Genomic DNA, 25,546 nt, shown 5'->3' with positions numbered 1-25,546 from the left:
GCACTCGCACACACACATGCAAACACACATGCCGCGGTCCCAGGTTCGATCCTGGCTCTGGGCCTCTGTCCTTGTGGAGTTTGCACATTCTCCCAGTGTCTGCTTGGGTCTCGACCCCACAACCCAAAGGATGTGCAGGCTCGGTAGATTGGCCATGCTAAATTGCCCCTTATTTGGAAAAAATGAATTGGGTTCGCTAAATTTATTTTAAAAATCACACACACAGTTCCAGACAGAATAGATGTGTACACACGCGTGCCAAACATGCATTCGGTACAATATGCATTTTCTGTAGATACTTTTAGCGTTTCTAGAGTCGTTTACATCATGCATTGATTTCATGGATTTCGAAGCTATAGACAACAATTCAAATATGCCGTCAACGAAGACAGATAAGTATTTGGAAAACAAATAGTTTCTTGTGCTACCTGGCGAAGTCTCTCGCAAGTGCATAACTTCGGTAAGTGAAATAAAGTATGGTATGATACTGCTCAAACAATATATAATTCAGGGTAATTTTGTTTGTTCCCCTTCCTCTTCCCATTATAAAATTGTATTTGGTACTGCGTGATTGAGGCGTTCCTGTTTGAACGAATCTGCTTTGCTCTGCATGAAGATACCTTGTTGATATTAATGTTATCCCATTCTCGTCAAATTCATGAAAGTGGGGTTACTAATTTCACAAGCATCGTTGATGTTTCGCATCGATTATGCACGGAAAATCATCGACACCCGTTTCCTAATCATCGAAATGAATGCACAACGTTATTTCACATACCTTTTTTACGATCGTTTAGCGTATCATCTATTTATGTGAAAAAATACCAAGTACATGTCATGAATAACGACGAATACCCATCGGACGTCGCTAAATGATTGATTGCTAAATTTACGTGAGTACTTTGAGTAAAATTAGTTAACACATCATCACTAATTAACTGTTAGCACGGATTAATATTGGTTGGGCATGAGATTCAGAACAAGACAGGTTAATACAAATTGTCATTTTCAGAAAATAAGGATAATGATTACGTGATTGTTTCCACCCAACCTCATGAACAAGTTAAGACACGTTTCCCAGGAAAAACGATCTCCTATTCTGATTTAGAAATTGAACAGACAGAAAGTTTGAATATGTTCACTTCCAAGGTGCAGACCTTGCGCTGGCTGTTAAGTGCAGAATGAATAGAATGTGGAATTTGTACACACTTAATTCGATCGCTTGCCTTGAAATCGGCCGTGTAATGGATAGATGATCATTTGCTGACGATGCTCTTCCAGCTAGTAAGTGCGGTATGCTTAACATGTGGTGTCGAAGGTGTTTGGCGAGTTGATAGAATTCTATATATATTGGATGCTGCTTGACACGGTCTTTTCCACAGAACGGTTTTCGAAGCTGCTAACTGGTTCCTTTGAGGTCAGCTCTTTTGCACGTAATCATGTCGTCCTGCTTGAGAGATGGTCTCCACTTTTCATGGGAAGTTATAAGTTCCGATAACAACCCGAACTTCTGGTTGTAGAGAAGCGCTGGTTTAGCGGAACAGGAGGTGAGGCACTCGCTGCAGAATTCCCAGCTTTTGATCTCCTCTTGCAGACCAACATATATATATTAATATCCAGCTATTATTCTGATAAATGGTAATTTTACGATGACTAATACTGGGAATTTCACGGTGGGTAATTCATTTTAATGTCACTGGGGCTTGATAAAATGTCATTCTAGTTGTATAGAGTCATTGTTTGGCACCTCAGTGGAACGGACGTTACTTGAATATCATCAGTATTCATGTTTTAACATATCCAAATATATACACAGTCCAAAATTGTGCAAGTTAGGTGGATAGGTCATGCTAAATTGCCCCTTAGTGTCCAAAGGTTTAAGTGTGTTTACTGGTCTGCTGGGACAGGTTGTCCATGGTAACGTGCTCTTTCCAAGGTTCGGTGCACAATGGATGGGCCGAACGACCTTTGGTTTCACCGCAGTGTTCCTATGGTATGGGTGCTGAATGTGTCGGTGCAGATAGAGCCCAGAAACAATGAAAGTGTTCAATTATTAGCAATCTACCACCTCTCAAGTCGTCATGAATAGAAGGTCACCAGAGAGAACTGAATATTTTTCGGAGCTGGATTCTAGAGAGGGGTGAGTGACGGTAGTTTGGTGAGTTTTAAGGAAGTTAAGAAAGGGGATAAAGGTGGTCGCGCCTGTCATGTTCTGAGTTTGGGAAATAAAAAAAGAAATTATGGCAAGTTATTATCCAACCAGTGCGCGCCGGAAGCAGCTGTTATGGCCAGTGTGCAACAAAGTGAGTTGTACCGTTGAGCCTGGCCTCTCGTGGAGTGCTTGCCTCCGTTTATAACACAGGCGATGAGGATCATGTGGAGCTATTGTATGAGGCTGCGACCTCTGATCGTTTTTCAACAACCTCGGGAGTTCGCTCTCTATCCAGCACGCATTGTATGGGAAGATAAACTCGAGCCTTTCGACGCCGACTCGGACGATTTGGCCAAGCCAGTGGAATGACTTCAACCTTTGCTCCCACGAATGCCATCACCAGCGACGAGTGACAGACGTTGATCGACCGACTTATACATTAATCAGGAACTTGACTCATCCAGTCAGGCCGGGCGCGTTGGCATGAGCCATGCTGATCGAGCGGATGGCCCTCACCTAAAGCAGAAGCCATCGTTTATGTTCCGATGGTACCGGTTTGATACCGCATCGCAGACACTGGCGGAGCCCACAGGAGAATACTTGGTACGTCTCAGGGGACTTGCTGCCCCCGAATTCAGAATCGCTATGGCTGAATCGTTGCGGCAGGGCTTCATTTACATCATTCGTGCTGGGAAACCTAGCGGAATGTTTTCATAGAGAACCTCCTGGTCCTTGACAAGACCAACGTCATAACGCTCTCTCAGGAATGTTGCGGGCTCCAGGATCTACATGGCCTGGCGTCAGTATACGCACTTTCACCGCTATCCGAACAGGTTTTCAGCCACAAGAGCCAGGAAACGCCCCGCCTCGGTATTTCTTCAACCGCCCTGTGACATACACACTTCGTGCCATGGTACACGAGGAATTCACTGTTTGGAACAGATGAAGGTTACTCGCCCTTTCCATTATACTGCTTAGGCCGCGCCCATGTTCCCGGCTTATAGCCCGACTGGTCGGTGCGGCTCTGAGGGGACTACAAAGCGACCCTTAAACGGGTATCCCACCTTGACCGTTATCCGGTCACTCGATCGAGAACCTCTGTGCCTGGCTCAGTGATGGACAAACGTCGGGCAGCACCGTAGCATTGTGGATAGCGCAATTGCTTCACAGCTCCAGAGCCCCAGGTTCGATTCCCCGCTGGGTCACTGTTTGTGCGGAGTCTGCACATCCTCCCGTGTGTGCGTGGGTTTCCTCCGGGTGCTCCGGTTTCCTCCCAGAGGCCAAAGATGTGCAGGTTAGGTGGATTGGCCATGATAAATTGCCCTTAGTATCCAAACTTGCCCTTCGTGTTGGGTTGGGTTACTCGGTGATGGGGATAGGGTGGAGGTGTTGACCTTGGGTAGGGTGTCCTTTCCAAGAGCCGATGCAGACTCGATGAGCCGAATGGCCTCCTTCTGGACTGCAAATTATATAATAATCTATGAAACATTCACAATCGAGACGATCAAAATGATCGGGGATTGTATGAATATACGTGGCTGCCGTTCGGCGATTCATCGGCTTGTGAGAACGTAACCGAGGTCCTAGGGTCGATTGCTCATGCCGGAGTCCGCCTCCGGACAGAGAAATGTGTTTTCCACTCGGTAGAGGGCACAGAGTGGATAGGGGCGTTGAGGTAGTTGAGGAAAAGTTGCGAGCAATTCCCGAGGTCCCAATCTCTCGATGTCGTGGTGGTGTCGGATGAGGATGTGGGTGGAGGTGAGGGAGTTGTGGGGGTGGTGATGTTGGGGTGGGTGTTCACATACGTGTCAAGGGGAACAGCAACGCAGCGGAGTTTCTCTACTTCGCCCATGGTCGACCTCCAGCTAGGCGACCTCCCTTTCCTCCGAGCCAGCTCCACATCCAGGGACCCCCGCTCTGGAATGGTGAGGGGCCACTGGTCTTTTGGTTCCCCTACATCTTCTCTCACTCTCACTGATCGTGTGCGGCCTTATACTGGTGGGTGGGCTGTGGTGGACAGAGAAACTAACAGCGTTACACCATCCGATGCGTGGAAACCAGGGTAGGTACTTGGTGGGCCCAGTGACCTAGCACCCGGCCACGGCAACTGATATGGGCGGTGGCATGTGAGGTAGAGTGTGGGTTCGACCGCCTGCCGTGGGCGGGGGCGGCGGGGTTATGACGGTGTGGAGTTAGTACCAGGGGCACAGTGCTGCCTACTCATCCTGGCCGCCCTGAGGAGGTCACACATTTTTTCTGGCACAGCTGGCACAGTCAGAGCTTCGTTGGACTGCCCTGACAACTGCGCCCACGCACGATGAACGGCATCAGCTGGCAGCCTCTTTCCTGGGCCGGAGGAAAGGGTCCTCTTCCTGTTCTCCACGGTGTTCAAGAGGGTCTCGAGCCAAACCTGACTGTGTCGCTCCCCTTACCGCCATCCTGTTGGCTGTGCTGGTGTGTGGGGGTAGAATAATTTATATGTGGCTGCACCTTGTCAGCATTCGCATGTCAATCACGGAGCGACTGAATCGCGCACTATTTCCCATTAGAATTGATGGCTCCAGTGCTAGCCCCGTAATGGAAGCGGAATCGATCGCGATGAGGCGCCTGTTTTTCAGTTCTAAAAGTCCATCGATTCTCCGTTGGCGCCAACACTTAGGGATGGATTTTCCGATTTTGCGGCTATTGCCGGAGCATGTGTCATGTCTTACGGCCAAAACGACGGTTCTGCCCCCGCACTAATGCACTGCCTGATGGGGGTAACGAGCCCTGCCATGTAACTGCGCCCCGGTGCCCCGCGTTCCTTGCAGATACGGCCGGAGAATTGCCGGGTCCGTGGCCGCGCGTGCACACGGCAGTGAACTGCAGTGGTCAGGCTGTACTACATGATCCTGCGTGCGGACCTGGCCTGCCAGATAGTGCCTCCCTGTCGCCCCCCTCACCACCTCGGGACAACCCTCCATCAGCGCACCCAGTCGACGCAGAAGTCACCCTGACGAGCGAAACGGCTCCCAACCCCCCTGACTTTGGCGTTGCTGGACATAGTCCGCAGCGACCACGCGAGGGTGTGAAAACGGGTTAGGTGCATTGGCCATGGTATATTGCCCTTAAGTTAAGTGAGGGTTACGGGGGTAGTGTGGAGGTGTCGGCTTATGTAAGGTTCTCTTTCTAAGAGCTGGTGCAGACTCGATGGCCGAATGGCCTCTTTCTACACTATAACTTATATGGTTCCATGATTCTATGAATGGAGAATCCTGCCCCATATACAGTGAGCCGTCCTATTCGCATCAGAATATCCAGTAAATTCCATGAACACGTCAGTATTTTGATCCATCAATTTTCTATGTACGCAAAGCTCGGTCGTTACTTCAGCAATGTAAACAGAATGGTAGGTCATTCGTTACGAGTATTATACGTTAAGCTAACCAATGAACGTGCCTCATGAATTTTACCGAGACGGAAAGAACGGATGCCAAGATCACGAATCCAGCATTTTCGACAAGCCGCACGTCTGTACCATCCATGAAAAATAACAGAAAGGCAGATCAGTCGAGAAATATGAACAATTAACCATTTCGTCTGGTAGTACAGTGGTACACATCGCATAATGAGCAAATTACCATGAATGTGCAAGCTGTGAGACTTGAGCCGATGGATAATTGCTGCACTTCTCATGAAAATTATTGAAAATACTATTTCTTGTTTGAACGTTCCAGTAATATGGTTAATGGTAGATATCTTTAAGCAGGAAGTGCAGAACCAGGTAAGACTTTTAGAAACGCAGCGATTCATTAGCTCTGATGGTCAAAAGCTTGGCCAACAAAGTATGGTACCTTTAACGACGATTGTAATGAAAGGTTGTGCAGCAAATTTAGGTGAGGAAATCAATGTTAAGACACAGGTAAGTGTAGGACATCTTCACGAATGCTACGTTTGTGAAATACGAAGTTTATACAACGAGTGGCATACATGTCATTGAATCCGAACCGTGCAGAATGACACCATGCGGCCCATCGAAAGAATACCCTACACAAGTCCACTGCTATAACCACCCGCCCTCTCGCCGTAAAGTTACTTGATATTCCTGGTCAAATGAGCACGGCCATTCCAGCTATCCTTCACGTTGTGGGACGATGTCCGAGCGATTTTTCAAAGAGTGATTATACTGGTAAGAGGACATTACTGTGGTGCAACTTGAAAGCAGAGATGGTAAATCCAGGAATTATTTTGATTGTCAGCTTTGGTTGATAACGGGAAACGGTGGCGGTGCCAGAATATATCGCTGCAGGGCACGGCCGCAAAGGCCGTCGAAAAGAGATGTAATTTTCTGTCAGTGAAATCGCGGCTTTGGAATACCGGAACTGAATGTATGGTAGAATCACGGACAAACGAATCACGGCTTTCGATAACGTTTGTTTCTGGAGCACACACGTCAAGGCACGGATAAATCTCGCACGGCGCACGATCAGGCAATCTTCCCGCAAGCTATTCTCATTGGGAGGTGTTGAGTCGTTAGCTGTAAAGGAAGTCGGAAGGGCCCACCGACAGTGAACACCGGTCATGTAATTACACCGAGGTTGAACGCCAGTCGAATGCAGGTATTAAATCAACACCGCCCAATGAAAGTGGACTTCTTGGAAAATATATAGCCATGTTCTCCTTTTTTTTGGCTTCGACGATTTGTGTTGACATAAATCGGACAAATTTCGACAGAAACTCAAATAAAAGCAAGGAGGCAATTTCACTGAAGGGGCTGCAGAGCAGATTCACCTGGATGTTGCCTGAAATGGTCAATTTCAGCAGCAGAGTTTGAATACTCTCGGGTTGTTTTTTTTCGCAGCAGACATGTTTACGGGCAAAATTAGTGCTATATGAGATGACAATGGGTATAGACAGGGTGGTTTGAAACATCTGTTCGCCTCAGCTAAAGTGTTAATAACAGGGTGGCACAGTGGTGCAATGGTTAGCACTGCGCCTCGCATTTCTGAGGGCCCGGGTTCGTCCCCGCGTCACTGTCCGTATTGAGCTTGCACATTCTCCCTGTATCTAGGCCCCACCACAAACCAGGAGATCGTACGGGTAGGTGCATTGGCCACGCTAAATTCTCTCTTAATTGGAAAATGTTCAAAAAATAATCGATATAGGGGGCATAGTTTTCATGTGAGGGAGAGAAGATTTTGAGACGGCTTGAGGGAGTAAGACGTTAGCTACAGTATGGTGGGTGTCATACCATTCAACATCACGGGCAAACGTCTTGCAATAGTGGTTAGTTTAGATGCATTATAGTTCTTGACTGTTTAGACACGTCCCTGTACTCTATAACTACATCACAATTTGTCGCAGTTAGTATCTCCTCTCGAAGCAAATTTGGTAAATGTGGCACCACTATATTTCACTGATGAATATGTAAACACGTCTGAAATTGCTGAGATCGAATGAAGTTGCTGATCGACATCCAATCCGAAGAGTATTATATTTTCCTCACAACGTGTTGTGCTGTGACAGAAATTGGCATTATTTGTTGATATGTATTGTGTGCAAGATTTACAAAAAGTACCATGTAATGTTTGAGACAAATTCCACTGCTCAAACATATCCACTTGCAAAGTTTACTCTAAAAAAACAAACAGTCAAGTTTAACGATGCTTACCTGATTCCTTCAGAACTTCCTTATACTTGGATAATTCTGGATCGTGATATTAAAGAAAACTGTTTTCTTCACATCATTGAACTGGACTGATTTATCTTCATTGAATCGTAGAGTCATTGCAGCATAGTAGGAGTTTAGTTGAACCATCAACGTCATGTTAGTTTCGTATGATCAAATGAACAAATGCACAAATAGGAAGTTTCTGCACGTGCAGGCACATCAAATGCAATTTTAAGATACAACACGTCCCTGTATTCTGACATGCACCAAGGACATAAAGAGATCATCTACGCAGTCATAAAGACTGGAAGACACAGGAAATTAGAGCAGCATTAGGCCATTCGGCCCCTCTAGCCTGCTTCGTGCTGTAGGGCAGCACGGTAGCCTTGTGGATAGCATAATTGCTTCAAAGCTCCAGGGTCCCAGGTTCGATTCCAGCTTGGGTCATTGTCTGTGCGCAGTCTGCACATCCTCCCAGTGTGTGCGTGCGTTTCCTCCGGGGGCTCCGGTTTCCTCCCACAGTCCAAAGATGTGCAGGTTAGGTGGATTGGCCATGATAAATTGCCCTTAGTGTCTAAAACTGCCCTTATTGTTGGATGGGGTTACTGGGTTATGGGGATAGGGTGGCGGTGTTGACCTTGGGTAGGGTGCTCTTTCCAAGAGCCGGTGCAGACTCGATGGGCCGAATGGCCTCCTTCTGCACTGTAAATTCTATGATAATCTATGATAATCTATGACATTCACTACGATCATGTCTGAACATCCAACACAGTAACCTGTTCCCGCTCTCGGCCATAACCGCCTTTCAACCATGAGCTACACATATGTCCTCCTATAAAAATTATGGGCGGGATTCCACGCCGGCCAATTAAGAAATCTGGAAATCCTATCAGGCTGAGTATGGGTTCCAATTCTGGAATCGAATCATGCTCATTTGACGCCAAATCACAAATCTCCGTAGCCTCGACAGTGGCATTAGTGCGTTTTGGAATGCACGTAAAATAAGTGCCGTGGGCTGGATTCTGCGCAGTCCGGCAATTTTCTAGGACCCGAGATCCGGCGTGATTGCGGAGAAGGCCGTGTGTTTGAGGCCCCATTGACAGAGACCAGACCAGCGATCCTCCGCTCCCGACTGGCCAAGTTCCTTATGGCCTGGAACTAACCTGGCATTGCCGGACGGGATGCTGCCGTGGCGGCAGGAGAACCAGACAGCAGCCAGCCTCGTGGGGACCGGGGGGAATCTGGCACCGGGAGGGAGCGGCGGGGGGGGGGGGGGGAGGGGGGCGGGGGTATAGGCGGCAGAGAATTAGATCCACGCGGTCAGATACTAGGGCGAAAGGCCGATCTGGGGGTGGTGTCTAATTCTGTCTGCTTCCTCGGTCCCAGTCCGCCAAGGAGCTCGGCATGGAAAGCCGGAAGTGCGGAGGCCCGTATCCGAGCTGAAGCTGCGTGAAACACTTTTTGTCGCTGCCACCCCCTGCAGGGGATTGAATTAGCCGGATTTTTTTCCAGTGTTCACTGGAGGATAACTCCAGCGTTTGTACGCCGATGTGTCTTCATGGTCACTTTTTGGGAGAAGCCAGCGTCGTTTGCATATCATTAGCAGGCCCGACCCGGTGTTCTCTGGAGCCGCTGCTGTTCTCTAGTTGGTGGAAATCTCGAACGCGCAGTTCTCTTGTTCTTTTAAAAATCGTGAAATCATTGTTGTGGCTGATCAGGGTGAAGGAGGCGACAGGACACAGACAGGTGTAACCGTGGGCTACAAGGCCTGACAGTGGCCAGGCTGGTGGGCACGGCACTGCATTAAGCCCGGGGTGTGTGTGTGGGGGGGGGTGCTTGGTGACGACGGAATGGGCCGTGGGGGATGGTTGACCAGGCACGGACCGCCATATCCGTGGTCTGCAAGGTCGCCATCTTACTGCACAATCCACTGACCATCCGACTTGGACTCTGAAACTGGCCATTTGAGTACTCCAACCCCCACACGCCACCCTCCGTAATACCCCCCCCCCCACCCCCACCACCCAGCCGTCCGCCACCCGGCGGTGGGGAATCATGGAGCCCACCTAGGGTAACGCCCACAGTAGCCCGTGCGGCAGCGCCGGGTAGAGGCAGCAGAGTGCACCACTCACAAGTGTCGTGCCAGCAGATGGTACACGTGGCACCATGGAGGTGCACCAGTGCCAGAGGCCCCCTGAGGACCGGGCACCGACGGGGCCAGGGTGGTTGAGATGGTGTATCCAGGGCCACCAATTAGCCTGGAGGACCTGGTTCGGCAGGGCGGTATAAACCATGCTAACATGTCGGCCTTTCAGCCCCTGCAGACAATGGATATTGGAACTCAACCACACGTTATACTCACCACAGCCATGGGCGATACCCTGCGGCTGAACGAGCTTTCGCTGCTCGAGAAGCTGGGAGGACTAAAGGCATGAGGTGCAGAGAAGCGCATCAGGCCTCGCGTATATTTTCATCATTCGTGGACCTGCTGGACTGTTGATAACGCTGGCTGAGCAGACCGACAGTGCAAAAGTGCTTGATCATTGGGCACCTGGCACCGCCAGCGAGTAGGGGTGGCACCCGCTCCTGGTGGCCGTCAAGGTAAGGGTTTCCTGAACCTCAACACAACGGGTTACGTCGAGGTGCAATGTTGGTATCTGTCCGGGATCACGCAGAATCCAGTACATAGGTGCATTTAGGTTGTCACCGAGGGCCTATTTGCCCACTCGGCACAACACATTCATTTCAATTCGATCTGACCCACCGGAATACCGGGCAGCGGAGTTCGCCTCCACAATGGGGTGGCCCGGGTCCAGGAGGTGGTCAATGGGATGCACTTCCCTCTATGAATGGCTATAGATGACAGGGCGCTCTACACAACCTAAAGGGAGTCGAATCGATGAACGTGCAGCTGATATGTAACCATCATATGCACATCATAAACGCCTGCACCCAATACCCAGGCAGTGTGCATGACACATTCATCCTGTCGCATTGGACGATTCCTGGGATCTTTGTTGTGCCCCCATCTGGGGATTGGCTCCTCGCAGACAACTTATCCGCTGGGGTGGTGGCTGATGACACCTATCAGGAGGCAACCGACTGAAGTCGAGACCTGCTACAACCACGCACACACAGCGAACAGGGGCGTGATTGGCCTTTGCTTCTGCCTCCTGAAGTTACAGTTCAGCTGCCCGCACTGCTCTGGAGTGTCAAGCCAGTTTGCTGCTGAGCCGGTTGCCCGCATCCTCCACTGCACCATGCAGCATTGAAGGAGGACGATGGAAATCAATATTCACCAGGTGAGAAGAATGCGGGGAGGGCGCGAATGTTAAATACCTGGGGTTCAGGCTGGCAAGGGTAGCAACAAGGCGTATGCACAAGGACCAATGCGTCAGAATGACTCTCATCACCTCCATGCTCACCGACAGGGGAAGAAAGCGGGCCAGGGGCAAGGACACCATTCCCCAGCCCCACATGCTTCCGTTCCCTTTGTGCCCCATCAGACACCCCTGCCTGCCAACCCACCGTGATACATATCTGTCGACCTACAATTTGCGGGCCCATAGTTGGCAGCAACAATTAATCTGATTCAAAGGATGCAGAATGATGAAAACTGGCTCTGCAATGTTTTCTGGTGGTCCACCTCGTTTGTCAACATCTGACACCTTCACACGGTCATATTTTCCACCGTCCACCTCAGTGAATCCTGCATCCGAACTGGCAATTACTTCATGTGGTCCCATGAGAACCCTGTGGTGATGTTGCTAGAGACGGTTGAGTGGGGGAGGAGAGGGTGGAGCGTCCAGCACATACACAACTTCCGCCTATTTCACTGCCATCCCACTTTCTCTCTCTGGTCAAGCTAGACGAGACCACATCTCAAACCCATCTGACAGAGCGCTGAGGCAGGTAGTAACAGTTAACAGGTCTTTAATATATATTTTCAGGATGTGGGCGCCGCTTGTTAGGCCAGCATCTATTGCTAATCCTAGTTGCCCTTCAGGGATGGACAATAAATGCTGGCCCAGGAACGCACACATCCCGCAAATTAACGTTCAAACTGAAATATTTATAGATACGTGCCTTCCTCCCTTTAACTAAAGAGTGCCCTGCATTCCTGCTGACCTTACGTGCCCGATTGCTATATCTGGGAGGATCCCCTGACTGCACGTCAGGAGTAAAGGTGGAATGCTGTTATTTCTCCCTGTGACCTTGTTTCCCGTTGGGTGCCGTCTTCTGCGGTTATCGGGCCTGGATGGATCTGCTGCTGCTGCATTGTTCGTAGAGGCGTGATACCTCCCTCTTCTTATCACTGCCCACCACATGCGCCAGAGACAGGAGGGGTTGCAGTCCGTGGTACTGCGGTGTTCCGCCACCTCCCCTGTTGGAGTCACTGGCAAGGGCCACTTCTCCTCTCCCTCCCTCGGAGTGCCTGATGGCCCCAAGGCTTATTCGTGGGATTGGGGTGCAAAATATCCCGTGTCCAGAGGTTTTCCAACAGGCTGACGCTGCAACTCTTGGTGGACCGCCCTCGTCTCACCCAGGGTCTGCATGTTCACGTGCATGTTGCACAGAGTGTTGGCCACCTTCGTCTGGTACTGCACCACATCTTGAGCGCACTGTGCCACCACCATCTGTGCTGGTGCCGCATCAGCCAGTGACTGCATAATTTGTCTTGTGGGACTGGGCCACCTCCCTCTGTGTCTGGGCCACGACGGCCAATGCCTGGCCAATGTTGCTGACATACCCAGCCATAGCCAGCTGTGATTGTGCTAAATTCAGAGGCGTCGCTGCAATTTCCAGGTGGCTCCCGTACGTGTCTGGCTCTGAAGTGGCAATCCTAAACATGGCCCCGGCCCCCGCCTCCACAGAATGCCCCAGACCACAGAGAAGCAATTCGGAAGCTGAAATTCTCGCCGCCAATTCCCCCAGCGCGGACACCAACCATGCAATGTTCGCTGGCTTGCACGCATGGTCGGTACAACGTCCTTATCCTGCACATGGTTGGATACCTCCAACCGCGCCTGCAGGCATGGAATGCTCACCGCAAATCCGCCATGAAGACCCTGGCTCTGTTTGCATAATCGATGGGACTGTCCATTCCCGAAGCCCCAACTCCATCTTGCACGCAGTCCGTTCCCGTGGTCGGCCCATCTTCCAAACGTCCGCCCTCTCGGGTGTTCCTCTCCCCACCTGATTTACCAAATCAGTTCTTTGGTGCGCAGCAGATAGTGACTCATCAGCCTCTTCACGAAGGTTCCCAACCGATGTTTGTGTCACTGGGATGGTGTGGCGGAGGCTGTTGAATATACCTGCAATGAAATGTTAGTGCCATCATCGGACACGAGCTTTGAGTGTCTTCGGGGATACGAATACGACAGCTCTCTGTTGTGCTCTCCTCACAACTGGTGGGCACACGGCGCTGGGAGTGGTAGTCTGAGGGGCTCTGTCAGTGGCACTGGTTGGTTGTGCGGGACACCAGATGGAGCCGTCCGTTCATCAGCTGGTCCTGCAAGACACGAAACACGAAGGATTATTAGGCCCCGGGGCGGGCAGTAGTGGGGTGGGAGGTCGTGGTGGTTTGGGTCAAATTGAGGCTGCAGATGCGGGTGAGGGAAAGGGTGGAGTTAAAGGTGGGTGTGAGATTGTTGTGTGATCGAGGTCATGCTGCTATGGGGGAAATTGTTTAGAGAGATTGGCCCAGGTGTTACGTGTCTCACTACCTCGCCCGTCGCTGATCTCGACTCCGGCGATCACCCTATACTCTGGGCCTCCGATCCGTTCCGGACCTCTACTCTTTCATGGAATATGCCACAGTCCGTCGGTCCACTTCCTCTATTCACACTCACCCGGCGTTGACGGCAAACTGCCCCTGATGAATTTATGGACACTGTTTCATCCCTGTTGTGTTATCTTCTCTAAATTTAAGACCTATTGCCTTTGCTTGCTCTACAATCTCGGAATTCATAGTTGATTTCTTAACATATGCAACTCCAACTGAACTTCAATTTGTTACCGTGCCAAATTTGTTCTCGTGGCCAATTAAAACTTCTAACTTTCCTCATATCTCTCAGTCCTTCAGCACAGTCATTTATTTTAATTGTGGTGATGTTTCCTTGCAATTTACAACACTTTCTTATTTCCTGTCTGCTCTGTCTCGCACACTCCCGTGAGGTGACTTCACTGCTAAATTGTATTGACAATCAGCAGGAAAAGAGTGTCCCGCCGCCACCTAACAGCGGCGTTTCTGAGAAAAACAGAACAGGAAAATTCTGCCCAGTATCTTGACGGACCCAGCCACGCATTTGCCAGCACCACTAATTTCACGTTGTTGTCACAAATGTAAAATACTTGTTTCCATATGGAGGCGAAGTTCCACCTTTTAATTTCTCTCGCCGCCTGCCTTTAACTAGTTTTCTTATAAATTGGTGCATTAATCTTAATCTTCCGCAATTCTTAACATGAATTTTACATGGCTGTTTCTGCAAACAACGAGCTACTTGGAATTAACAGACTGTTGAACGACGTGAAAGTATGGGCAACGAATAAAGGATACAAATCAGTCTTCCTGATCGCATCGCCTGACTGATGCATATTATATAATATGCCGTGATTATATAGGAGAGGGAGGGGAGGATTGACCTTCGGTGACATTTAGATCAGAGTTAGCAGCCTCATGATTTGACAGTATGTGTCAGGTGCAAATGCACTTTTAATCAGTGGACTCCCAGTCAACGCCACATAGTAACTACCTTTCTCTTTTTCCTTCAAAGCTTCGTCTGGGAGGAAGACACATGTTGACTTCAGTAATATATTGAAAAGCACCAATGCCGCCAAATCCGTACATTTGTCATATGTTACATGTGCAATAGCATGCTTAATTCCAGTACTTGATTCTTGGAGTAACGACGAAATGGAGCATTTCTAACCAAGGCATTTGCTGGAATCAAAGTCAAAGCCATATGATCAAATGTGAAAGGCACATAATCAAAGTAGGGCGCCAGGATGTGAACATTCGCAAAATCTGCTCAGAGCAATATGACTCAAACGGTTTGACACGCCGACCTTGAGATTGGGTGTCTGGAACAGTCATGGCCATAGAGGTGTCCTGGAAATTAAGATGTAAGTATCGTATTTTGCAGAACCACGTGCGAAATTATGACAGGAAAAACATGTTTAAGCCTTGGCCCTCTGTTTGTACAATACACCAGGTGAGGAAATATATCAGCTTTACAATCTGAATAGTAGAGCTGTTATTTAAAGTGTTTTTCGCCACTTATTCCTGAGGGGATTTCACATTCAAACTGCGCTGACAGGACCACAAATTCCATCCATCACCCCATCCACTCATCCATCCATCCGTCCGCATTTCTTTCTCCGTATCTATCTATCTATCTATCTATCTATCTATCTATCTATCTATCTATCTATCTATCTATCTATCTATCTATCTATCTATCTATCTATCTATCTATCTATCTATCTATCTATCTATCTATCTATCTATCTCTCTATCTATCTATCTATCTATCTCTCTATCTATCTATCTCTCTATCTATCTCTCTCTCTATCTATCTATCTATCTATCTATCTATCTATCTATCTATCTATCTATCTATCTGTCTGTCTGTCTGTCTGTCTGTCTGTCTATCTATCTATCTGTCTGTCTGTCTGTCTATCTATCTATCTATCTATCTATCTATCTATCCATCTATCTATCTAACGATCTATCGAACTACCTACCTATCTATCTATCTATTTCTGCATGTGTTTATTCAGGCCATCATTTTTTGTGCTTGCTTCATAGGACATGTGGTAGAATCGCTTGGAATGACAGATTCGACTTCAGACGTTTGTCGAAATCAAGGGATTCCAACATATGCAAGTGTTGGGTGATCCGCCTTTTCAAATATGTCTCTTGTTTCCGTCCTCTTGTGAAAATAATGCACTTCTGGGTTTCTTTAAGCAATATTATAGCAGCCAAAGGACAACTGGGAAATAGAGGATGGTGTATTTAGACAATTGGAAGAGATGTGTGGTAATATTATGCATGCAATTATAGAAAGGAATTCAACTTCCCTTGCATGAATTTGGACAGTCATAGTGTAAAGAGCTAAGAGTGGGTACATTTCTAGAAATGTATCCAGGGAAATGTATTGTATCGGCAAGTTCAAAAAGGGATGGAGCGTTGCTGGGTCTGGTTCTGGGGAAGGAGGCCGAACAAGTGTTCAGTTTGGCAGTGGGTGATCAGTTTCGTGATAGTGACAACGATACCATACCGGTCGAGTTTTTTGTGGACGAGGAAATGTAATAATTTTGGATTGGATGATTTTGATTGGGCGTATTTAACTATAATAAGGCAGGATCTGGCCATAGTTGGCTGGGGACTGCCACATTTGGAAAAACATACAGGGAATAGTGGAGGGTATTCAACAACGAAATGGGCAGAGTACAGGACTAACATGATCGCTATACGTGGTGAATGTAGAGAAATAATTTCAGGGGATCCCTGGATGTCTTGGATAGTGCAGGACTGTGTAAGGAAGAAGGGAAAAGCTTTTAGCCTTTCCAAAGGGAGAAGGTCAGCTGTGCCCCTCAAGAAACATAGAATGTGTGAAAGGGAACATAAGAAAGCAATTAGAAGTTGCAAAAAGGGGCAAGAAAAGTAACTTTCCAATAGGATTAGGGCGAGACTTTATATATTCTGTAAATACATCAAGGGGAACAAGTTAACCAGCGAACGAGTACGGGCTATTGCAGGTCAGGGGTACACCTGCGTATGAGAGCCAGTACATTCTAGGGTGTTAAATGATTACTTATAATCGATATTCACTCAGGATAAGGACGGCGGAGGTCATAATTCCGAAATTTTGACTGAGTCCCTTGAACAGTTTAAAATAGGAATTTAGGAATTATTGGACATATTGACAGGCTTGAACATAGTCAAATTGCATCCCAGGCTACCGTAGGAGCGAGTCAGGAAATGGTAGGGGCTTTGAGGAAAGTTTTTAATTCCTCTCTGGCCATCGGGGAAGTGCCAGAGGACTAGAGAACAGCTAATGTTCCATTTTGCAAGATGTATGGTCGATACACAGGGGAATTACAGATTAATGTGTCTCACTTCACTGGTGGAGAAACTTTTGAAAGAAATTCTAAAGGAAAAGAAAAGTCTCCCCTTGGAAAGGCTCGGATTGTTCAGGGTTCATCTACGCCGCGTTTTCAGAAGGGGGTCATATCCACCAAATTCAATAGATGTTTTGTTAATGTGACCGGGTATGTGAATTAAGGAAGTTCAGTTCGTGTAGATCATATGGATGTTATCAAACCTTTGACAATTTTCCACGTTTGAAAATGATTGAGAAAGTGAAGCAGTTGGAATTCAAGGAAGCCTGGCGAGATGAAACCGAAACTAGCTTGGTAATAAGGCACAGTGCGTGGTGGTAGAAGGCGCTTTCAGTAAGTGGAGGCTAGTACAGGCTCCCGATGTTTATAAATGATACGAACGAGAATGTTGGGAGAAAGATAAGTAAGTCTGTAGAAAACACTGAGATTGGTCAGATGAATAACAGTGAAGAGGAGGGTTACAGGGAGATATTGATGGGTTGTTCAGGTGGGCAGTGCAGTGGAAGATGGTATTTACTCTGACAAATGCGAGGTTTGCGAGGACCAATATGTCATGAATGCCAGGACTCTCGGGATCTAAGAGGAACAGATGAATTTTAGTTGCTTATTCGCCGATCCCTGAAGGCTGCACAAGAGCGCAAAAGGCTAGTAAAGATGGCATATGTGACCGTTGCTTTTATCAGTCGCAGCGTAGAATATTAGAGCAAGTAGTTTATGTTGGAGGCGGAAATAACACAGGTCACAGCTCGAGGACTATGTGCAGTTGGGGTCACCTCACAGCAGGAAGGAGATTATTGCGTTCGAGGGGGGCACAGAGAGGTATCACCGGAATGTTCAGTGGGATGGACGATCATATCTATCAGGAGAGACTGCGCAGGCTTGAATTGTTTTCTTGTGAGCAGGTACAGCTGAAGGGGGATATGAATAACGTATATACGATCATGAAGGGTTTCGATAGTGCAAATAGGAAATAACTGCTCCCTTTTGTTAAGGGGTCAGTCACAAGGGGCATAGGTTTACAGTGAAAGGCAGGAAATACCGAACGGGAATGTGAAAAAAGGAAATTCAGAGGGTGGCGCGAATGTTGATTCCGCTGCCTGAGAAGGTAATGGAGGCTGACGACCTCACAGACTTTTAGAAACACCCAGACCAGCACTTGAAACACAATCAAGTGCGTGGGGCAAGTACTGGTGATTGGGATTAGCCCGAGATGAGAGGTATTTAGTTTTATTCATGACTGGATGGGCGGAAGAGACTTATCTGTGCCATCCAACCCAATGACTCAATAAATTGTCTTCATTTCTTTGTGAGAAAGATGCCGTAAAATCTGGAGCAGAATGTATATCTTGGAAAATGTTCTTGACTTTCCGGTTACAAATTGAACGAAACCATTTTATAAAAATATACAATTGTTTTATTTCATTGCCCGGAATGTTCGTGAGTGCTTTAGAACATAGAACATACAGAACAGAAGGAGACCTTTCGACCCATCGAGTCTGCACCGACCCACTTAAGCTCTCACTTCCACCCTATCCCCGTAACCCAATAACCCCTGCTACCTCTCCTACACCTCCTCACATTTTGCACACAAAGGCAATTTAGCATGGCCAATCCACCTAACCTGCACTTCTTTGGATGTGGGAGGAAACCGGAGCACCCGGAAGAAAACCACGCAGACACGGGGTGAACATAGAACATGGAAAAATACAGCACAGCACAGGCCCTTCGGCTCACGATGTTGTCCGAACCTGTGCCCTATATTTATCATTGATTATCATTGAATTTACAGTGCAGAAAAAGGCCACTCGACCCATTGAGTCACCCTACCCAAAGTCAACACCTCCACCCTACACTAAGGGCAATTTTGGACACTAAGGGCAATTTACCATGGCCAGTCCACCTAACCTGCACATCATTGGACTGTGCGATGAAATTGGAGCACCCAGAGGAAACCCACGCAGACACGGGGAGGATGTGCAGACTCCGCACAGACAGTGACCCAAGCCGGAATCGAACCTGGGACCCTGGAGCTGTGAAGCAATTGTGCTAGCCACAATGCTACCGTGCTGCCCTTAAGAACAAATAAATCTACACTATATCATTTTACCTGAATCCATGTACCTATCCAATAGCTGCTTGAAGGTCCCTAATGTTTCCGACTGAACTACTTCCACAGGCAATGAATTCCATGCCACCACTACTCTCTGGGTAAAGAACCTACCTCTGACAACCCCCCTATACCTTACACCATTCACCTTAAATTTATGTCCCCTTGTAATGGTTTGTTCCACCCGGAGAAAAAGTCTCTGACTGTCTACTCTATCTATTCCCCTGATCAACTGATAAACTTCTGTCAAGTCGCCGCTCATCCTTCTCCGTTCTAGTGAGAAAAGGCCTTGCACCCTCAACCTTTCCTCGTAAGACCTACTCTCCATTCCGGGCAACATCCTCGTAAAACTCCTTTGCACCTTTTCCAAAGCTTCCACATCCTTCCTAAAATGAGGCGACCAGAACTGTACGCAGTACTACAAATGTGGCCTTACCAAAGTTTTGTACAGCTGCATCATCACCTCACGGCTCTTAAATTCAATCCCTCTGTTAATGAACGCGAGCACACCATAGGCCTTCTTCAGATCTCTATCTACTTGAGTGGCAACTTTCAAAGATGCATGAACATAGACTCCACGATCTCTCTGCTCCTCCACATTGCCAAGAACTCGACCGTTAACCCAGTATTCCGCATTCATATTTGTCCTTCCAAAATGGACAACCTCACACCTTTCAGGGTTAAACTCCATCTGCCACTTTTCAGCCCAGCTCTGCATCCTATCTATGTCTCTTTGCAGCCGACAACAGCCCTCCTCATTATCCACAACTCCACCAATCTTCGTATCGTCTGCAAATTTACTGACTCACCCTTCAACTCCCTCATCCAAGTCATTCATGAAATTCACAAACAGCAGAGGACCCAGAACTGATCCCTGCGGTACGCCACTGGTAACTGGGATCCAGGCTGAATATTTGCCATCCACCACCACTCTCTGACTTCTATCGGTTAGCCAGTTCGTTATCCAACTGGCCAAATTTCCCACTATCCCATGCCTCCTTACTTTCTGCGGAAGCCTACCATGGGGAACCTTATCAAATGCCTTACTGAAATTCATGTAGACGACATCCACTGCTTTACCTTCATCAACATGCCTGGTCACCTCCTCGAAGAATTCAATAAGACTTGTAAGGCAAGACTCACCCCTCACAAATCCGTGCTGACTATCCCTAATCAAGCAGTGTCTTTCCAGATGCTCAGAAACCCTATCCTTCAGTACCCTTTCCATGACTTTGCCTATCACCGAAGTAAGACTAACTGACCTGTAATTCCCAGGGTTATCCCTATTCCCTTTTTTGAACAGGGGCACGACATTCGCCACTCTCCAATCCCCTGGTACCACCCCTGTTGACAGTGAGGACAGTGAGAACGTGCAGACTCCGCACAGACAGTGACCCAGCGGGTAATCGAACCTAGAACCCTGGCGCTGTGAAGCAAAAGTGCTAACCACTGTGCTACCATGATGCCCATTTACACATTGCCCATTTGTTGAATTGTCTTTCTTTACTAGTTCCAAGAAATCCTCAGCTACATGATGGAGGGACTAAGGAGGTTTGCATTAGGCCACGTTTCTGGATCACAATGTATGGTTTACGACAAGATAAGCCAGCCGAGCTGCAGAATCGACGACATCTCCATGTGCACAGGTGTCGCAAATTGGATCAGTAATGCTGCATGAATTAAAGTTAATTTGTTTCATGCATTCCACGTTGAGAAGTGAACCAATTAGTCGGGGCAGCATCACCTGGGAGCGCATCTTCACACAGCGCATAATGCTAAAATTACCTCCCTTGTGCAACCAATGATATTTGAGATTAGGTCCCATGATAGCTACTTGCAGCATTTCTCACACTATTTATTAAAATACAACTTATACTTCTGTCATTCTGGTGACGCAGCACAGTTGGTAGCACTGTTGATTTACAGCGCAATGATCCCAGGTTCGATTCCATATTTGTGTCACTATCTCTGCGGAGTCTGCACATTCTACCTGTGACTGCGTGGGTTTCCACCGGGTGCTCCGGTTTCATTCCACAAGTCCCAAAATGAAAAAAAATGAAAATCGCTTGTCACAAGTAGGCTTAAAACGAAGTTACTGAGAAAATCCCATAGTCGCCACATTCCGGCGCCTGGTCGGGGAGGCTACTACGGGAATTGAACCGTGTTGCTGGCTGCCTTGGTCTGCTTTCAATGCGAGCGATTTAGCCCTCTGCTAAACCAGCCCACTGGTTTGACATGCTGTTAGGTGAATTGGGCATTCTGAATTATGCCTTTGGTTACGCGAACAAGCGCTGGAATGTGGCGGCTGGGGATTTTTCACAGTTACTCCATTGCAGTGTTAATGTAAGCCTTCTTGCGACAACAATGATTATTATTATTAACCAAACGTAAGACGTCTCATAGGGCAACAAATAGCCACGAATGACTTTGGGGCACATAAAGAAGAATCCGATTAGGAAAGCATTTTTCACGAGAAGCCTGACAGTACGATTGCAAAAGAGAGACGCGGACACAATTCAGAACCGAAAATCGCAGTTGAGGCACAGGCACGTGGAGGCAGGAAGACGGAAATTAAGGCTCTGCAATTTGGAATGGACCTGAGATTGTAACATTATTAATACATCGACGCAATAGTATCCCAGCAGTGCAGAAGTAGACCATTCGACGCACCAAATCTGCACCTGCACTCCGAAAGATCACACCACCCAGGCCCAGAACACAGATCTGCACATTAAAAACGCACAGTGATCCGGCCAGTCCAACTAATCTGCACATATTTTGATGCAATGGGCAACGTATCCTGATTAACCCACTTAACCTACACATCCTTGGACTTTGGGAGGTAACCGGGGCACCTGGAGAGGCGTGTAGACGTTGCAAACACCATGGGCCCGATTCTCCATTCATGCGACTAAGTATTGACGCCAACAGATAATCCGTGGACTTCTACGACAGGAAAATTGGTGCCGCACCTGCATCGATTCCGCTACTGGTGAGTGGCCAGCATTGGCTCCGCATGGAAAACCTCGAATCCCATGGAAAATGGTGCAGACTACGTCGGGTTCGTTATGGACTTTTGCAGAACCAACTAGCTGCAACCGTGCATAAACAACATACTCCACACACATCGACAGAACGAGGCGGAAAAGATGGGACAGGTTGCGTTGTTAGTTAGGAAGGCAATGAAGCATTCATGTCAACAGGTCTACAATTCAAGACCAAGGATGTTCTTCTGAGGCAGTATAAGGCTCTAGTCAGACCACATTTAGCGAACCGTGAGCTGCTTTGGGCCCCGCATCAAAGGAAAGATGTGTTGGCCTCTGAAAGGGTTCAGAGGAAGTTCACTAGAATTATCCCTGGAATGAACAGCTTCTCGTTGAGGACTCTGGCTCTGTACTCATTGGACTTTAGAATAATGAAGGGGGCCTTATTGAAACTTATAGGATTCTGCGCGGCCTGGATTGCGTGGACGTGGAATGGGTGTTTCCATTTGCAGGAAAAACTAGAAGCAGGACACAACCTCAGACTGAAGGGGCGAACCTTTAATACAGAGATGAGGAGAAATTTATTCAGCCAAAGGGTAGTGAATCTGTGGAACCCTTTGTCGCAGAAGGCTTTGGAGGCCAAATCAGTCTGACTTTAAGACATAGATAGACAGGTTCTTGATTGATAAGTGTATCAGGACTAAGGGGAGAAAGCAGGAGAATGGAGATGAAGAAAATATCAGCCAAGCTTCAATGGTGGAGCAGACTGGTTGGGGCGAGTGGCCTATTTCTGCTTCTATATCTTATGGTCTTATTGACACCTAAATCGTGGCAAGCGCCGATTATCTGCCGAATCGCGATCTTCCCTCTTCTCGAAAATGGCGTCAATGTCTTTTAAACACAGTGGACTGGATTTTCCGTTTCAGCGGCGAAGTACCGGCTTGGGCGTGTTACGACGCCAGAATTGGCACCGAATCCACACCGATTCGGGGCCTGGTGAGCGCCAGCAGCGGCGCCGGATAGAAACTGCTGGAGATGACGAGACTGCAGCCGCACGGCGACGAGCTGCAGTGGGCGTGCCATACAATATGGCGCCGTGCACGGATCCGATCTTCCAAATACGACCCAAAGTCCACCTTTTGACCACCCCTTGGCCACCGCCTACCAGTCCTCCTAGCCCTCGGGGATGCCCCGCCAGCCACTGGCTCAGTTCTCGGCCAACCATGGGCACAATCTGCGGCCATCACGCCAGTTCCGGACCGCTCAGATGACACGTCAACTAAGCGATCGGGAACTCGGCCTATCGGAAGTGGAGCATCGGGGAGGGCCGTCTGATGACACGCCAATGCCGTTCCAATGGCGTGTGCCGCACGACACGATGACGCCAGTTTGGCAGGGTCAGAATGAACTTGCACGATAACCTTAAGAGAATCATGAACAAGGACTCCCAAGTCACTTTGTGCTTCTGATTTCCAATGCAGTTCCCACTTTTGAAAGTAGAATATGCCTAAATTTCTCGTTCCAAAGTGCATAACCTCACACGTTTCCACATTGTATTTCATCTGCCACTTCACTCCCCACTCTCCTAGCCTAGCCCCCTTGCTTCCTCAGCACTCCCTGTCTCTCTATAGGTCTTTGTATCATCTGCAAACTTAGCACCAGTGCCTTCAGTTCCTTCTTCCAGATCATTGTATACGTTGGTAAAAAGCTGTGGTCCCAGCATAGACCCCCGAGGCACAACACTAGTAGCCGCCTGCCATCCTGAAAAAAAACCGTTTATCCCCACAGTCTGACTTCTGCCCAATGCTTAATCCATCCTAGGATCTTTCCCTTAATACCATGGGTCTTAAAGTATTTAACTATCTCCTATGCGGCACCTTGTTAAAGGCGTTCCGGAAATCTAAAAAATCTCATCTACTGGTTCTCCTTTGTCTTACCTCCTTATTACCTCCTCAAAAATTCTAACAGCTTTTTCAGACAAAGCCGCAGTGACTCAGTCCTATTTTACCATTCTGTTCCAAATACTCTGCGATCTCATCTTTAATAAAGGACCCTGAAGTCTCACCAATGACCGACGTCAGGTTAGCCAGCCTGTAATTTACCGGCTTCTGTATCCCTCCCGTTGGGAGCTGTTCTGCGCCCGATTGCACGCCCCGATTTCGGCGTTGGCTTACGGAGAATCTCGCTCCACATATGCAGTCATCCAATGCCGGAATCGCGCAAAGGTCCCTGGTGGTGTTAATCAGTCGTGGCAACCACCATGTCGCTCCTGCTATGGCGATGTGTGCAGATGTGATTCAACAAATAGGCGGGGATTCACCACAACGCAATTTGAAATCACGGATTCTAATTCCTGAGCCAGCTGTTGTTGCTAATGCTTTGCAAGGGCATTGTTCGATTGGGCCTAAATACCGCATAACGAACGTGTCTATGTGCGTTTGAGAGAGCGGTTAGGACGCTGGTGTCCGTTGGGTTTTTGGTCGTGTTTGGCGGGGGGGGGGGGGGGGGGGGTAGGGGGGCAATGAGGGGGCCTTTGTTGGATGCTAGATGGAGCGAACATGTTAATGCCATTTTCTGCACGTTAAAGATGTTTGGTCTGCTGAAAGATTGATGTTGGTAGAATCACCAACGCCAGGCAACATGGCGCAGGGACTGTCGCAGGCATGACTTTTTGTTTCCGCAACAAATACGTCGAGAAAAGGTAAAGGGTCCATGTTTATGGAGTTTGAAACAGGCGATCTAAGTCATGCTGTGCAAATGTGATTTATAGAGCGTGGAGAACAGAAGGAGACTATCTAAATGAACAGACTGGCGACATGTCAGCCTGCAATAATCCGGAGGCATTGAGTCGATAACTGGGAACGACGGACGCCGGAAGTATCCACCGAGAATGATCACCGGACATGTAATTAAATTAATGTTGAACACCTGTCAAATCAAGGTAATGAATTTCAATCGCCCATCAGAATCTTTTTCTTCGAATGAAAAATGGCAGTTTCGTTATATGGTTTATCATTTCGATGATATAGTCTGCTGGACATTGCACACGTTTCGAAAGAAAATCATTAAAGCAATAATATAATCATACTGCCGAATTTGCCGAGGAGCCGAATCAGAATGTTTCACGGGATGCAACAATTGAGCTATAAAAATAAGTTGTCTATGGTCGAGTTGTTGTCTTCGGGCAGAGGAGGCTGAGGAGGGGAGGGGGGTGCTCTCCTTAAGGGGGTGGACGATTATGAGGTGGATAATGAACAGCGTGGGTCGGAAGGAGCTATTGCCCTTCGTGGACGGGGCCATAACGAAGGGGCATAATTTTAAAGTGTAGTGCAGGAGGATTACAAGGGGTTTTCGGAAAATCTAACTTTAGCAGTGGTTTCTGGGAGCATGAAATATACTGAAGTTGGAAAGTAGACATAAGAAACCTCGCAATCTTTCAAAACTACGTGGGTGATCACTTAGAATATCATGACATTCATACCATAGTGCAAGTGAAGGAAAATGGAATTAGTGTAGATTTTGTGTAG

This window comes from Scyliorhinus torazame, chromosome 12 (genome assembly GCF_047496885.1).
Source record: "Scyliorhinus torazame isolate Kashiwa2021f chromosome 12, sScyTor2.1, whole genome shotgun sequence".
NCBI lineage: Eukaryota > Metazoa > Chordata > Chondrichthyes > Carcharhiniformes > Scyliorhinidae > Scyliorhinus > Scyliorhinus torazame.
This window is presented reverse-complemented; position numbering follows the sequence as displayed.